The sequence below is a fragment of the Cyclopterus lumpus genome, chromosome 19, assembly GCF_009769545.1.
Source record: "Cyclopterus lumpus isolate fCycLum1 chromosome 19, fCycLum1.pri, whole genome shotgun sequence".
In the NCBI taxonomy this organism is placed as follows: Eukaryota; Metazoa; Chordata; class Actinopteri; order Perciformes; family Cyclopteridae; genus Cyclopterus; species Cyclopterus lumpus.
The window spans coordinates 823,845-840,860 of NC_046984.1; the positions used below are offsets into that span (position 1 = coordinate 823,845).

The window sequence follows — 17,016 nt, forward strand, 5'->3', positions numbered from 1 at the left end:
CGGATGTTTGTGGTGCTGTGGGTTCAGGCCTCGGCTCTCACCACTAACCCACTTTCCTGTTGCTCTCCACGGTTCTCTGCTCTCAAGTGGAACAGCCTGAAAATAAGCAGAGCAGATGAGTGACACGGTGGTGGAGAAGCTGGGGAGAGGATCGTGGCAGCTCATTGTGTTTTGTTGGGTCAGTGTTGCACCATCACCGACCTGTTTCACCAGGCAGACATCTCGATTGAAATGTTAAAGTTCCGCCTCGTACACGTCTGAACTGGTCTGTGGAAGTTAAAGCTTAGATTGTAGAACTAGACCTAGCTGGTTCTCCTATTCCCACTCTTTGTGCTAAGATAAAAGATGTTTATGGCAGATAATGTTGTTGAAAGTTACTTAAAGAGTAATCAGCCAACATTCAATCTCCTAACATACTGAAATTGAACATCTTGTGATGAAGATGTGTGTGAGTAAAGACGTTCCAGATTACAGAGGAATCCGTAAACTTTACACACATGCAATTATGTCAACAGAGATGCTGATACAAATAGAACGTACACATAGAACATAGAACAATGACGGGTCGGTACATAGAACAGTGACGGGTCGGTGCACATAGAACATTGACCGGTCGGTACACATAGAACAGCGACAGGTCAGTACACATAGAACAGCGACAGGTCAGTACACATAGAACAGCGACAGGTCAGTACACATAGAACAGCGACAGGTCAGTACACATAGAACATAGAACAGCGACAGGTCAGTACACATAGAACATAGAACAGCGACGGGTCAGTACACATAGAACATAGAACAGCGACAGGTCAGTACACATAGAACATAGAACAGCGACAGGTCAGTACACATAGAACATAGAACAGCGACAGGTCAGTACACATAGAACATAGAACAGCGACAGGTCAGTACACATAGAACATAGAACAGCGACGGGTCAGTACACATAGAACATAGAACAGCGACAGGTCAGTACACATAGAACAGCGACAGGTCAGTACACATAGAACATAGAACAGCGACAGGTCAGTACACATAGAACATAGAACAGCGACAGGTCAGTACACATAGAACATAGAACAGCGACAGGTCAGTACACATAGAACAGCGACAGGTCAGTACACATAGAACAGCGACAGGTCAGTACACATAGAACATAGAACAGCGACAGGTCAGTACACATAGAACAGCGACAGGTCAGTACACAGAACAGCGACAGGTCAGTACACATAGAACATAGAACAGCGACAGGTCAGTACACATAGAACATAGAACAGCGACAGGTCAGTACACATAGAACAGCGACAGGTCAGTACACAGAACAGCGACAGGTCAGTACACATAGAACATAGAACAGCGACAGGTCAGTACACATAGAACATAGAACAGCGACAGGTCAGTACACAGAACAGCGACAGGTCAGTACATAGAACAGCGACAGGTCAGTACACATAGAACAGTGACAGGTCAGTACACATAGAACATAGAACAGCGACAGGTCAGTACACATAGAACAGCGACAGGTCAGTACACAGAACAGCGACAGGTCAGTACACATAGAACATAGAACAGCGACAGGTCAGTACACATAGACATAGAACAGCGACAGGTCAGTACACATAGAACAGTGACAGGTCAGTACACATAGAAAATAGAACAGCGACAGGTCAGTACACATAGAACAGCGACAGGTCAGTACACATAGAACATAGAACAGCGACAGGTCAGTACACATAGAACAGCGACAGGTCAGTACACATAGAACATAGAACAGCGACAGGTCAGTACACATAGAACATTGAACAGCGACAGGTCAGTACACATAGAACAGCGACAGGTCAGTACACATAGAACATAGAACAGCGACAGGTCAGTACACATAGAACATAGAACAGCGACAGGTCAGTACACATAGAACAGCGACAGGTCAGTACACATAGAACATAGAACAGCGACAGGTCAGTACACATAGAACAGCGACAGGTCAGTACACATAGAACAGCGACAGGTCAGTACACAGAACAGCGACAGGTCAGTACACAGAACAGCGACAGGTCAGTACACAGAACATAGAACAGCGACAGGTCAGTACACATAGAACATAGAACAGCGACAGGTCGGTACACAGAACAGCGACAGGTCAGTACACATAGAACATAGAACAGCGACGGGTCAGTACACATAGACATAGAACAGCGACAGGTCAGTACACATAGAACAGTGACAGGTCAGTACACATAGAACATAGAACAGCGACAGGTCAGTACATAGAACAGCGACAGGTCAGTACACATAGAACAGCGACAGGTCAGTACACATAGAACATAGAACAGCGACAGGTCAGTACACATAGAACAGCGACAGGTCAGTACACATAGAACATAGAACAGCGACAGGTCAGTACACATAGAACATAGAACAGCGACAGGTCAGTACACATAGAACATAGAACAGCGACAGGTCAGTACACATAGAACATAGAACAGCGACAGGTCAGTACACATAGAACAGCGACAGGTCAGTACACATAGAACAGCGACAGGTCAGTACACATAGAACATAGAACAGCGACAGGTCAGTACACATAGAACAGCGACAGGTCAGTACACATAGAACAGTGACAGGTCAGTACACATAGAACATAGAACAGCGACAGGTCAGTACACATAGAACATAGAACAGCGACAGGTCAGTACACATAGAACATAGAACAGCGACAGGTCAGTACACATAGAACATAGAACAGCGACAGGTCAGTACACATAGAACATAGAACAGCGACGGGTCAGTACACATAGAACATAGAACAGCGACAGGTCAGTACACATAGAACAGCGACAGGTCAGTACACATAGAACATAGAACAGCGACAGGTCAGTACACATAGAACATAGAACAGCGACAGGTCAGTACACATAGAACATAGAACAGCGACAGGTCAGTACACATAGAACAGCGACAGGTCAGTACACATAGAACAGCGACAGGTCAGTACACATAGAACATAGAACAGCGACAGGTCAGTACACATAGAACAGCGACAGGTCAGTACACAGAACAGCGACAGGTCAGTACACATAGAACATAGAACAGCGACAGGTCAGTACACATAGAACATAGAACAGCGACAGGTCAGTACACATAGAACAGCGACAGGTCAGTACACAGAACAGCGACAGGTCAGTACACATAGAACATAGAACAGCGACAGGTCAGTACACATAGAACAGCGACAGGTCAGTACACAGAACAGCGACAGGTCAGTACATAGAACAGCGACAGGTCAGTACACATAGAACATAGAACAGCGACAGGTCAGTACACAGAACAGCGACAGGTCAGTACACATAGAACATAGAACAGCGACAGGTCAGTACACATAGACATAGAACAGCGACAGGTCAGTACACATAGAACAGTGACAGGTCAGTACACATAGAAAATAGAACAGCGACAGGTCAGTACACATAGAACAGCGACAGGTCAGTACATAGAACAGCGACAGGTCAGTACACATAGAACATAGAACAGCGACAGGTCAGTACACAGAACAGCGACAGGTCAGTACACATAGAACATAGAACAGCGACAGGTCAGTACACATAGACATAGAACAGCGACAGGTCAGTACACATAGAACAGTGACAGGTCAGTACACATAGAAAATAGAACAGCGACAGGTCAGTACACATAGAACAGCGACAGGTCAGTACATAGAACAGCGACAGGTCAGTACACATAGAACAGCGACAGGTCAGTACACATAGAACATAGAACAGCGACAGGTCAGTACACATAGAACAGCGACAGGTCAGTACACATAGAACATAGAACAGCGACAGGTCAGTACACATAGAACAGCGACAGGTCAGTACACATAGAACAGCGACAGGTCAGTACACAGAACAGCGACAGGTCAGTACACAGAACATAGAACAGCGACAGGTCAGTACACATAGAACATAGAACAGCGACAGGTCGGTACACAGAACAGCGACAGGTCAGTACACATAGAACATAGAACAGCGACGGGTCAGTACACATAGACATAGAACAGCGACAGGTCAGTACACATAGAACAGTGACAGGTCAGTACACATAGAACATAGAACAGCGACAGGTCAGTACATAGAACAGCGACAGGTCAGTACACATAGAACAGCGACAGGTCAGTACACATAGAACATAGAACAGCGACAGGTCAGTACACATAGAACAGCGACAGGTCAGTACACATAGAACATAGAACAGCGACAGGTCAGTACACATAGAACAGCGACAGGTCAGTACACATAGAACATAGAACAGCGACAGGTCAGTACACATAGAACAGCGACAGGTCAGTACACATAGAACAGCGACAGGTCAGTACACATAGAACATAGAACAGCGACAGGTCAGTACACATAGAACAGCGACAGGTCAGTACACATAGAACATAGAACAGCGACAGGTCAGTACACATAGAACAGCGACAGGTCAGTACACATAGAACATAGAACAGCGACAGGTCAGTACACATAGACATAGAACAGCGACAGGTCAGTACACATAGAACATAGAACAGCGACAGGTCAGTACACATAGAACAGCGACAGGTCAGTACACATAGAACATAGAACAGCGACAGGTCAGTACACATAGAACATAGAACAGCGACAGGTCAGTACACATAGAACAGCGACAGGTCAGTACACATAGAACAGCGACAGGTCAGTACACATAGAACAGCGACAGGTCAGTACACATAGAACAGCGACAGGTCAGTACACATAGAACAGCGACGGCTATCAGTCAACATTACAACATTACAGTGGTTCATCTGGAAGGAAGAGGAAGAGGTTTCCTCAGCTCTCCTTGGGAGAGCCATCTGTAGGTCGATGATGACTGCTTATGAAACAAACAAACACTTCTCTATTTCTTCTTTCTGGTACTTTACTGAAGTCCCGGAAATCATCACCACAGCTTCACTTCCATAATGGTAAATGATCATAAATGGATGCTGATGCATTAATCACCCAGATAGGGATTTGTACGACTGGCACAGAGAACAATGCAGCGCTGATCTGTTGCTATTGTCATCCTCAGTGTTGTGGCTTTGTTCTACAAACAGCTCCATTCTTCTCAGCAGAATTAATCATGCACAACCTGTTGCTGCCTGGTGCATCACACTGCACGTTGTGCAACACTTTGTTCCTCTTCAAAACCAAAAGGTGAATTCAGAAATACTCTATGCCTGTTATTTTATGATGGGCAATGTTATCATTTCTCAGTTAGTTCTCCAACTTCAAGTTTCTGTTCCACTATGTTGTAGCATTCATCATTGTCTAATATGTGTCATGGTCATACATTACATAATCTAATTTTAAAGAACATTACCACTTAAGTACAACTTTTAAATGTATTGTTTTGTAGCATGAAGATCTTTTCATCACTTGAAGGCAACATTTTACTCCCCAGAGTATTGGTAATAATCCATCATTGCACAGTAAGCAGAGAGTTTAGATGATACTTTCACTGCTCACCACTGTGTGGTTTGACCCATCAAACCTGTTTGGCCTGTCTCAGCATACCGACTGTCTGCAGACTCCTTCACTTCCGTTTGTGTTCACATGAAGGAAACCAGATACAAGGTGGTCACTAGTGAGCTTTAGCAGAGTTAATAGAATCATCAGCCTTGGACTGGACAATATATTGATAATATATCAATATTGTGTTATGCGATGTGATCTTGTTTTAGATGTTGGATATCATAATATCGTAATATGGCTCTTTTCTTGGTTTTAAACTTAGTCACTTCGTCACCACATTACTGATGATTATTTATTCAAAATCTAATTGTGTAAATATTTTGTGAAAGTACCAATAGGCAACCCAACAATATTGATATTGAAGTATTTGGTCAAAAATATTGTGATATTAAATTTTCTCCATATCACCCAGCCCTACATTGCGCCCCTTTTGTTTATTTATTATTGCATGATTCATGAGCTGGTCCCAGGTCTGCTGGTGCTCCCCCACAAATTCACCTTCTGAGCTGGTGTACAGCGCCGATGTGGAGGAAAAGCACCTGGAGGGAGCCGGCCAGCCCACCTGTTGAGTGTTAGAATATTTTTGGCTCATTATGAAACTGTGTAGGTTAAAAATAGACTTTGGCAAGCCGCCACAGTCTCGGTAATTAACGAGAAACACTTGGTTAGGCAATAATAATAGTAGACTACGGTCATATGACTTCACGTCACCACTAAGCTGAAGGTGGACGAGGGTTCTAGTGATCATTCATAGGACTCATTCCTGCAGCAGTCTATGTGTACAACTTACTTTTTGGTGTACTTTACAGAGTATAATATACAATATTTTCTGATCACACTTGAGATATGCAGAATATGATCTGCTGTGCAAGTGGCATGTTATGTAATCAGGAGATCATAACATACTTTTACTTGAAGACAGCTTTGGGCTTCTCTTCCCGGATGGGTTTGAGAGCGATGACCTGGGCTGACCTGGACCATGAGGTCAACCCTCTCATTGTCGCCTTCCAGGTAATGTTCCTCAGTGGATTAGATATTACTCAGTAGTAATAACTTCATGAACTTCTTCAATGAAAAGATTTTAACTATTAGAGGCAAGATTGATGATCTCTTGCCCTCAACTACTGCCGTTCTGTCATCAAGTGGAGTGGCCTTGGAAACGGCTGTATGCCCTGGTGTATATTTGGATAGCTTTTCTCCCATTAACCTACACCAATTGTCTTCAACGGTTTCCACTTCTAAACCGTCTACCTGTCTCTTAGACCCCATCCCAACGAGGCTGCTTAAAGACGTGTTGCCTTTAATTGGCACCTCTCTGTTGAATATTGTTAATGTGTCTTTGCTAACAGGCCATGTACCACATTCCTTCAAAGTAGCTGTAATTAAACCTCTCCTGAAAAAGCCCACTCTTAATCCAGAGGTGTTGGCTAACTACAGACCGATCTCTAACCTTCCCTTCCTCTCTAAGATCCTTGAGAAAGTAGTCGCAAATCAGTTGTGTGACTTTCTACATCAGAATAGTTTATTTGAGGAGTTTCAGTCAGGATTTAGAAAACACCACAGCACAGAGACAGCACTGGTGAAAATTACAAATGACCTCCTAATTGCATCAGATAAAGGACTCATCTCTGTACTGGTATTATTAGACCTTAGTGCTGCGTTCGACACCATTGATCATGACATCCTATTACAGAGACTGGATCAGTCGATTGGCATTTCAGGTACCGCACTAAGTTGGTTTAAATCCTATTTATCAGATCGATCTCAATTTGTATTTGTAAACGATGAAGCCTCAATGACCACCAACGTTAATCACGGAGTTCCACAAGGTTCTGTGCTTAGACAAATTTTATTTACCTTTATATATGCTTCCTTTGGGCAATATTATCAGGAAACACTGCATAAACTTTAATTGCTATGCAGATGATACTCAATTATATCTATCGATCAAACCAGAGGAGACCAACCAGCTCGCTAAAATTCAAGAATGTCTTAAAGACATAAAAACATGGATGACCTGCAACTTCCTGATGTTAAACTCAGACAAAACTGAAGTTATTTTACTGGGCCCTGAACACCTCAGAGATCAATTATCTGGTGATGTGGTTTCTGTAGATGGCATTTCCCTGGCATCCAACACCACTGTAAAGAATCTAGGCGTTATCTTTGACCAAGACTTGTCCTTTAACTCCCACGTTAAGCAAATCTCAAGGATTGCATTTTTTCATCTACGTAACATTTCAAAAATCAGGCACATCTTGTCTCAAAAAGATGCAGAAAAGCTGGTTCACACGTTTGTTACTTCCAGACTAGATTACTGCAACTCCTTATTATCAGGCTGCTCTAATAAGTCTCTTAAATCCCTCCAGTTGATCCAGAATGCTGCAGCTCGTGTACTCACAAAAACTAAGAAAAGAGATCACATTACTCCTGTATTAGCTGCTCTGCACTGGCTCCCTGTAAAATCAAGAATCACATTTAAAATTCTTCTCCTCACCTACAAAGCCTTGATTGGTGATGCACCTTTATATCTTAATGAGCTTGTAGTACCATATTGCCCCACTAGAGAGCTGCGCTCACTAAATGCGGGGCTACTTGTGGTTCCTAGAGTCCTAAAAAGTAGGATGGGAGCCAGAGCCTTCAGTTATCAAGCTCCTCTTTTATGGAACCAGCTTCCACTTTCAGTCCGGGATGCAGACACAGTCACCTCATTCAAGAATAGACTTAAGACTTTCCTGTTTGATAGTGCTTATAGTTAGGGCTGAATCAGGTTTGCCCTGGTCCAGCCCCTTGATATGCTGCTATAGGCTTATAGGCTACTGGGGGATGTTTTAGGATACACTGAGCACCTATCTCCTCTTCTCTCTCTCCTTATGGATGAATTTACATCTCAATATCCTCTCTACCTCTTTCATGGATTGGAGTTCCATTCATACATTGTCATATTCATGTAATGTGTTTATGTAATTTTGTAAATGCTGTTCATTCTGTACACATGACATCTATTGCTTCTGTCCATCCGGGGAGAGGGATCCTCCTCTGTTGCTCTCCTGAAGTTTTCTTCCCTTTTTTCCCTGTCAAAGGTTATTTTTGGGAAGTTTTTCCTGATCCGATGTGAGGTTCTGGGACAGGGATGTCGTATGTGTACAGATTGTAAAGCCCTCTGAGGCAAATTTGTAATTTGTGATATTGGGCTATACAAAATCAACTGAATTGAAACTGAAACTGAATATTATCAGATATCCCTTATCAGATATCAGATATTACATGAGCGTGAGTATTGGGAACTGGACTGCATGAAAGGTGCTCTCATCCAGTAATTATGACCACCATGACTCATATCGGTGTCTCTTAGCGCTCAGTGTTCACCTGATGAAGAGCAGTTAAAGCAGCAGCTGAACGCCATCAGGGACTTTCTGCCTGGTTTCTCCTTCTGTAGAACACAATGTCCAAAACAGACACATGTTTTAATGTCTGCAAGCTTTTCATTAGCAAATGAATGGACTCATTCAATCAATCAACCCTTTAGCTTGAAAAGAATGCCAGCCATCCAGCAGTGTCAGGAGCTGTTTCCAGGCAGGTGCTTCAATGCTGTGAAGCTCCCTGTGACCGAGTTGCTCTGGTTGCTTTTGTTGCTCTGGTTGCTCATGTTACTCTGGTTTCTCTGGTTGCTCTGGTTGCTCTGGTTTCTCTGGTTGCTCTGGTTTCTCTGGTTGCGTTGGTTTCTCTGGTTTCTCTGGTTTCTCTGGTTGCTTTGGTTGCTCTTGTTGCTCCATCCTTCCAGGGAGTAATGTCTCATTCCTGAGCTCCACCTTCTCGCCATTGAGGCACACTTCAGTTGTGACGCATGTCAAAGAGTGGACTTTTACACCTTACTGGCTTGTTTTTCTGACACTCATAAATGGATTTTCATGGACGACTTAATCCAAAATATGTATCAAGACTAGTGTGCATTAGCTGCAAACATAAATGTTGTCTGGAAGAAGGCATTTAGGTTTTCTATCGGAGCATGTTTAATCAGAACTCTGACTACATGTGGATGAAATATGTTGAGGGCAGGTTACCAGGTACTGTACAGGTTTTCCTTCATCCACTTGAAAAGGTCACTCATTTGAAGTCAAATTCCCTCGTTTTAATGTTGGGTTCACAATAATATGATCATTATAGCATCATGTAATGTTTCTCTTCGGTGTGACTTGCCATGGGCCATTATGTCTCTGAAGCCAGGCAAGTACTGTAAGCATTATATCACTATTAGCTGTAATGATAGAGCACCACTTTGCTTTTCCTGGTAGAGCGTCAGCTGTGTTTATTATGACACTGTAGAGCTGAGAGCGAGTGTAAGGGGAGGCTTCTAGCAGAGGTTTGGATGGTGATTTAATTGGGCACAATCCCTGTAGTGGAATGCCGGGGGTCAGACCACTGCTTTAGAGCCTCCAATACTCAGCCAGGTGCTTCCCCTGCTCGCTGGAGAACCAACACGTCCTGTGCTGACGTAATTCCAGAGTCATTTCTTCTCATGGAACGTAAGCGTGCGGCCCTATGAAGTATCAGCTGAGTGACTGTGAAGCACTGTTAACCACAATCTGTTGTTTGATTCAACACCGAATAGGTTTGAGGTTTTTACATGTCTACTGGCAGAGCTGTCATAGAGCGGCTTTGGAAAATATGTAGAAATAATGCCTCAGCACATGGCGAAAGGGAAAGGAGAAGTGCTTTAAAAAGACTGGTGTTCTATGGCAGAAAGTCAATTCAGGATCCTTTAAAGTCTGCATGATTTATATAATAAGTTCAATTTGTTACCAAATTTAGTTTATGGTGGCAGAGAGAACTATTTCAGACCTAAATCTTGTTGAGCCTAGTCTACATCAGGGTAGCTATTTTGAGTTATAGCTTGAAAAACATTAGCTCAGTTTAAGAGTAATTACAGTTATTTTCAACTAGGGCCTCATTTTCCCTTTTTTCCTTCATACCAGTGGGCCAAAGTCTATTAAAATACTCCTCCGTAGAGCTCTGTAAATCTTAACTTGCAGGGATCTCTGGACTTAAATACGGTTGAAAGGGGCAACAATGATGCATCAGTTCTGCTCTCAGTATGAATCACTCATATACGCTGTGAGTTTGGGAAGACGGCCACTTGGCTGAAGTGGTGTTGGTGATAGTACAATTCACCAATTACAACTAATTTGAAAGCCTTGTTCTTAGTCTTTCACATCCAACCTGGAAAACATTACAGCCAATTATATGTGTTATACTGTACCGGCCACCAGGTCCATATTCAGAATTTATATCTGAATTTTGAGAGTTTCTATCAAGTTTAGTCCTTAAAACTGATACGGTTATTATTGTAGGACATTTTAATATTCATGTGGATATTGATAATGATTGCCTTAGTACTGCATTTATCTCATTGTTGGACTCGATTGGCTTCTGTCAGAGAGTACAGAAACCCACTCACTGCTTTGGCCACACCCTCGACCTTGTTCTTGCATATGGCATTGACATTGAGCATTTGGAGGTCTTCCCACAGAACCCTCTTCTGTCAGACCATTACCTCATAACTTTTGAGTTTATACTCCCGGAGTGTACACCGTTAGTCAAAAGTCACCAGATGTCTAACTGACAGTGCTAAATTTAAAGAAGTGATTCCTTCTGCATTTGATTCAATACCACGTCTCAATATGACGGAGGACTCCTGTGCTAACTTTAGTCCATCCCAGATTGATCATCTTGTCGATAGTGCTACAGGCTCACTGAGAATGACACTAGACTCGATGGCCCCACTGAAGAAAAAGACAGTGAGGCAAAGGAGGTTTGCTCCCTGGTAGAACCCTCAGACCCGCGACCTAAAGCAAACTTCACGGAAGCTCGAAAGTATATGGCGTTCCACCAATCTGGAAGAATCACGCTTAGTTTGGAGAGATAGTCTTAAAACATATTAAAAGGCTCTCCGTAATGCCAGAGCAGCCTATTACTCATCAGTAATAGAGAAAAATAAGAACAACCCCAGGGTTCTCTTTAGCACTGTAGCCAGGCTGACAGAGAGTCACAGCTCTGTGGAGCCGTGTATTCCTATAGACCTCAGTAGTAATGACTTCATGAACTTCTTCATTGAAAAGATTTTAACTATTAGAGGCAAGATTGATGATCTCTTGACCTCAACCAGTGCCGATCTGTCATCAAATGGAGTGGCCTTGGAAACGGCTGTATGCCCTGGTGTATATTTGGATGGCTTTTCTCCCATTAACCTAGACCAATTGTCCTCAACGGTTTCTACTTCTAAACCGTCTACCTGTCTCTTAGACCCCATCCCAACGAGGCTGCTTAAAGACGTGTTGCCTTTAATTGGCACCTCTCTGCTGGATATTGTTAATGTGTCTTTGCTAACAGGGCATGTACCACATTCCTTCAAAGTAGCTGTAATTAAACCTCTCCTGAAGAAGCCCACTCTTGATCCAGAGGTGTTGGCTAACTCCTTATTATCAGGCTGCTCTAATAAGTCTCTTAAATCCCTCCAGTTGATCCAGAATGTTGCAGCTCGTGTACTCACAAAAACTTAGAAAAGAGATCACATGACTCCTGTATTAGCTCATCTCATAGGGTCCATTGGACCTGGCGGTGTCTGATGCCTTTTGTTCAGGAAGGAGGCCAAAGAGAGCCGTATCATCAGCGTATTTAAATAAGGTCAAATCAGAATCTTGGATTCTGAATTAATTGGTTTATTGTTCTAAAACAACAACACAGCTTTACATCAAAACTGTCTTGGGGAGATAAAGGCATGGATGAGCAACAACTTTCTCCAGTTAAAGTAGCAAAACCGAAGCCCTCCTTGTTGGCACTCCACAGACCAGGTTCAGCCATCTTCCATAACTCATCTCACCTTTGACGGTCAGGTCATACCCCTCGACTTCAGTCACTAATCTGGGAATTAGGTTTGACCTTTAATGACAATATAAAATACCTGTGCAAAACCTCCTTTTATCATCTCAAAAACATCTCCAAACTCCGCCCCACTTTAACCCTGTCAGATGCAGAGAAGCTTGTCCACGCCTTTATCTCCTCTAGACTGGACTACTGTAATTCCCTCTTCACTGGGATCACTGGCAAGAACATCCAGAAACTGCAATACATTCAAAACAGCGCTGCCAGGATGCTGATGAGAGTCCGGAAATATGAGCACATAACACCCCTCTCCACTCACTCCACTGGCTCCCTGTCTCATTCTGGATTGACTACAAAGTCCTACTACTCACCCATACATACATAAATGGACATGCACCTCCCTCCCTACCTACAATAACTCATTACTCCCCAAACCACAAGCATCCTCAGCTCCACAAACAACCTGCTCCTCCGGGTCCCCAACACCAACCTCCGGACCATGGGCGACCGGCCTTTTGCTTATGGGACAGTCTCCCTGACCACGTGAGGGCAACCCAGACCCTGGACTCTTTAAGAACGGCTTTTTGCTTCTAGAACAGTCTCCCTGACCACGTGAGGGCAACCCAGACCCTGGACTCTTTAAGAACGTTTTTTTGCTTCTAGAACAGTCTCCCTGACCACGTGAGGGCAACCCAGACCCTGGACTCTTTAAGACTGGCCTTTTGCTTCTGGGACAGTCTCCCTGACCACGTGAGGGCAACCCAGACCCTGGACTCTTTAAGAACGGCTTTTTGCTTCTAGAACAGTCTCCCTGACCACGTGAGGGCAACCCAGACCCTGGACTCTTTAAGAACGGTTTTTTGCTTCTAGAACAGTCTCCCTGACCACGTGAGGGCAACCCAGACCCTGGACTCTTTAAGACCGCCCTTTTGCTTCTGGAACAGTCTCCCTGACCACGTCAGGGAAACCCAGACCCTGGACTCTTTAAGACCGGCTTTTTGCTTCTGGAACAGTCTCCCTGACCATGTGAGGGCAACACAGACTCTGGACTCTTTTAAGACCTAAAAACCTTTCTTTTCAGGAAGGCGTTTTTGACTTTGTGTTAAATCACTGCCAGCTATTTCCTTTTCTATTATAGTTTGCTTTACAAATAAAATGTATTATTATTATTATTATTATTATTATTATTATTATTAAGTACAGCTATGTTTTGCTTTGGATCAGCCCTTCCTAAAGGTTTTGATTCCCCACAAGATGTTAAACCAAGCTCTTGGATTTAGACAGAGGCTCTTTTGCCATGTGTGATTCAAACTGATAAGATACATAGAACTCTTGCTGCCGTGTAACTACGATGGCCTATGTGGAGACGTGAATGGTCCTATATCGAGCCAATGTCTTGGCTAATGTAGAAACATGGTGGCCCGCTACGTGATGAGGACCCGCTCATGTGGAGATGTACAGTATATGGTGATCATACACTAAAGAAAATAAAAGACTGGGGGTGCTTCCTCTCATTCCAGCCGCTTCAGTCAGCCGTGAACTGCTCCACTGTGTCTTTGAGGTCACACGTTGATGAAAACCAGCAGAGCTCCATCATCTGGATGCCCATGTGAGATCTTGATGTCCAATAAACATAAATCAGAAGAATAGTTAAAGAATGTGATTCATAACTTCCAACATGCTTGGAGCTTACAGAAGAATGGGGTCCATGAGGGACGTTTGGAGGGGAAATCCATGTTCGGGAGGAGAATAGACACAGACTCGAGGATCCAACCAGGACTAATGGAGTTGCAAAATGTTACTTTACCAGAAGCAGTCCGACTTTGAAGACGTTACTTTGTTGTCCTGCAGTTATTGACTGAGCATAAGTTACTTTTAGGGATGCACCGATCTCAATAGCAGGCTGATACGGACTCAAAGAGCTGGTAGAGATGACAAACGGACAGTTTTGTTTAATCTGTTGCTTCATTAATAAAGAGGTTTACACCGATTTTTTTACCAAGTTGTTGGTGTACCATTTATTATGTTATTAATAAGTAACAATTCAAACTTATATCTATGTATTTATTTATTCTTGTTTTAAGTCCAGCCTGATGATGCCCTACACAGTAAGGACTGATTCCAGTCTCCTCCACACAGCTTATTAAACACTGGTATCAGATAGGTACTGCTTACTTGGGCTGATACTTGAAGCCCAGGTATCAAGACTGACCAACTTGGATCGGTGCATCCTTACGTACTGCAGAGTGGAATTTAGAACTGGAGATGAAAGCAGAACAGAGGACTGACATGCTGCCATATCTGATCCTGAGAACATAAGCAGGCCTGTACAGACACGATCTGCAAACTGGAGAGCACGCTGCTTCATACGCAGTGCACACACTGTGTCTCATAGTGGTCCTGTCTGAGTCACGTCATGTGTGAGGCTGAAGTAGAAGCTGAGAGGAGCAGCAGCAAGACGAACGAGGCTTGAGATATTCACATGGGCGGGGTGTAACAGAACAGGCTTTGTTCGCTGAACTGGCCTCTCCAGCCTGCACACACTCACATGAGCAGACAGTAATTACGTGTGTGAGCATATGTACGGTATATATATGACTTAATCACACATGTGCATCCCTCCTCCTCTCTGGGTGTCTGCAGTGTCTCTCCATCTGAGAATGTGACCCACATCTGCCCAAACCAAAACAATGTCTCCCAAATAAAGATACGGTCCACAGCCCCCATGGCTCTCTTCCCCTCTCCCTGTCTCCCTCCGAGGACTGCTTCATTCTTTGTCTCCTCCTCCTCCGTTCACTCAGTCTTGCCATATCTTTACACATTCTTCTCTCTGGGTGTAGTAGTTAGTGGCCAAGCCAACATGTGAGTTGGGAACTCGTGGCTCAGCCTCAGACCTCTGGGGAAAGAGGTTAGCGGTCCCTGCCGGGGCCTATCAATAACTGTGGTGATGGAATGTAGTTATGCTGCTCTCAAGAGTTTCTAGTATAGTTAGTGTCCTTGTTTGAGGGGTTCACTAGAGTCTGTAGACTACTGCCAATGCCCAAGGCCATGCTATGGAACGCCTGGCTCAGAAACACAAAACATAAGCTTGATTATGAAACTGTTCCCTGAAAAGAATAACTTGAATAAATATATATATACATATATATATATATATATGTATATGTATGTATGTATATATATGTATGTATGTATGTGTGTGTGTATATATATATATATATAGATAGATAGATAGATAGATAGATAGATAGATATCTCTCCAGTAAAATGCGTTTTAAAATGTGAAAAGGATGATTGATGATCATTTTCATAAATTCTACTCCCTTTACAGAGTCCAATCCTTTTAAGAAGGCTCAAATTACAAAGAACTTTTAAATGTTTCACATTCACAGAGTCTTTAAATATTGATCATACCCACATCCATATATAATGCCTGTTCCTCTATTGGCTCTTTCTCCTCCTCCCCCGCCGTCCTCCAGAGAGCGTCTGCGCACACACAGCATCGAGTCGTCGGGAAAGCTGATATATATAAATATATATATATATATAGCTTTGGAATAGTATATAATCAACTTATTCTTTCAGCTCTTATGTTCATAGAGATACATACTTGATGAGCATCCAAAGCTCTAGTAAAAGATTGGTCAAACTCTGGGTTTAAAGAGAACCTACGTAACGTCATATAAATAATATATAAATACCAGTAACACAAGTGCTAAAGAGCCATGAAGGCAGTGAACTGACTCAGTCATGACAGAGTGAGGGAAATAATAAAAAGAAATAATGTGAGCATACATTCTTGTTAGTCTGTAAATGATGAGGAACGTCTCGACCTGCTCAACATGAAAGTGTGTCGAGATGACTCATTGACTTGAATGGAATGAGCTAACAATCGTTAGCTAGTAAGCTAGCAGGGCTTGGTCTGGTTCCAAGTGAGTTGGAGCCATTATGGAGCCGTTTTGGGTTTCTTAGTTTATATTTTTGTGGGTATTAGTATGCCATGGCACAATGGGGCAGTTAACATGTTAGTGAAGGGTCCCGCCTCACAATCAAGTAATAAGTAGACACAGCTGGTATGTATTCACCACCATGGCTCTCAGTATTGGGCCAATTAGTCGCAGCAGCCTGAGTGTACTGAATTGACCAAGAGTGCATTTTCTTTTCTTATGAATTCAACTTTTCATTCGTTATGAAATGAATGGGCTATTTCATTTCTTAGAAAATATTCATAGTGTCACTTTAACTAAGTTTTACGATTTGGAACTAAACAGAATGCAGTGTGGGAAACCTGAGCAGGGCCACCAACGAGGTTGCGTAAAATAATGATACAATTTAATATATTTCAATTACAATAAATAGTTTTGAAATATCATATCTGAAAAAAAACACAAAATGTCAGGTCATCCAAGCTTAGCTGATAACTTGACAGTTCTATATTAACAGATTCAACAGGCCTCAGATTTCAACTGTCAGTAATGGAGATGATCCTGATTCTAAAACAGCGGCATCAGCATACAGTATGTGTGAACTTCCCAGTGATCAGCAGAGTGCAGCTATGACTGTGTTGCCCCACAAAGGGAAGGTGGAGCTATTTGGGATGGAA

The 17,016-nt window shown here is 43.0% G+C and overlaps 1 protein-coding gene across 3 annotated transcripts in view; it reads left to right on the forward strand.

The window, feature by feature from the left end:
* Positions 1-17,016, forward strand: part of gas7b (growth arrest-specific 7b) — a 62,822-nt gene that overhangs the window by 1,866 nt on the left and 43,940 nt on the right. The window lies entirely within an intron of this gene.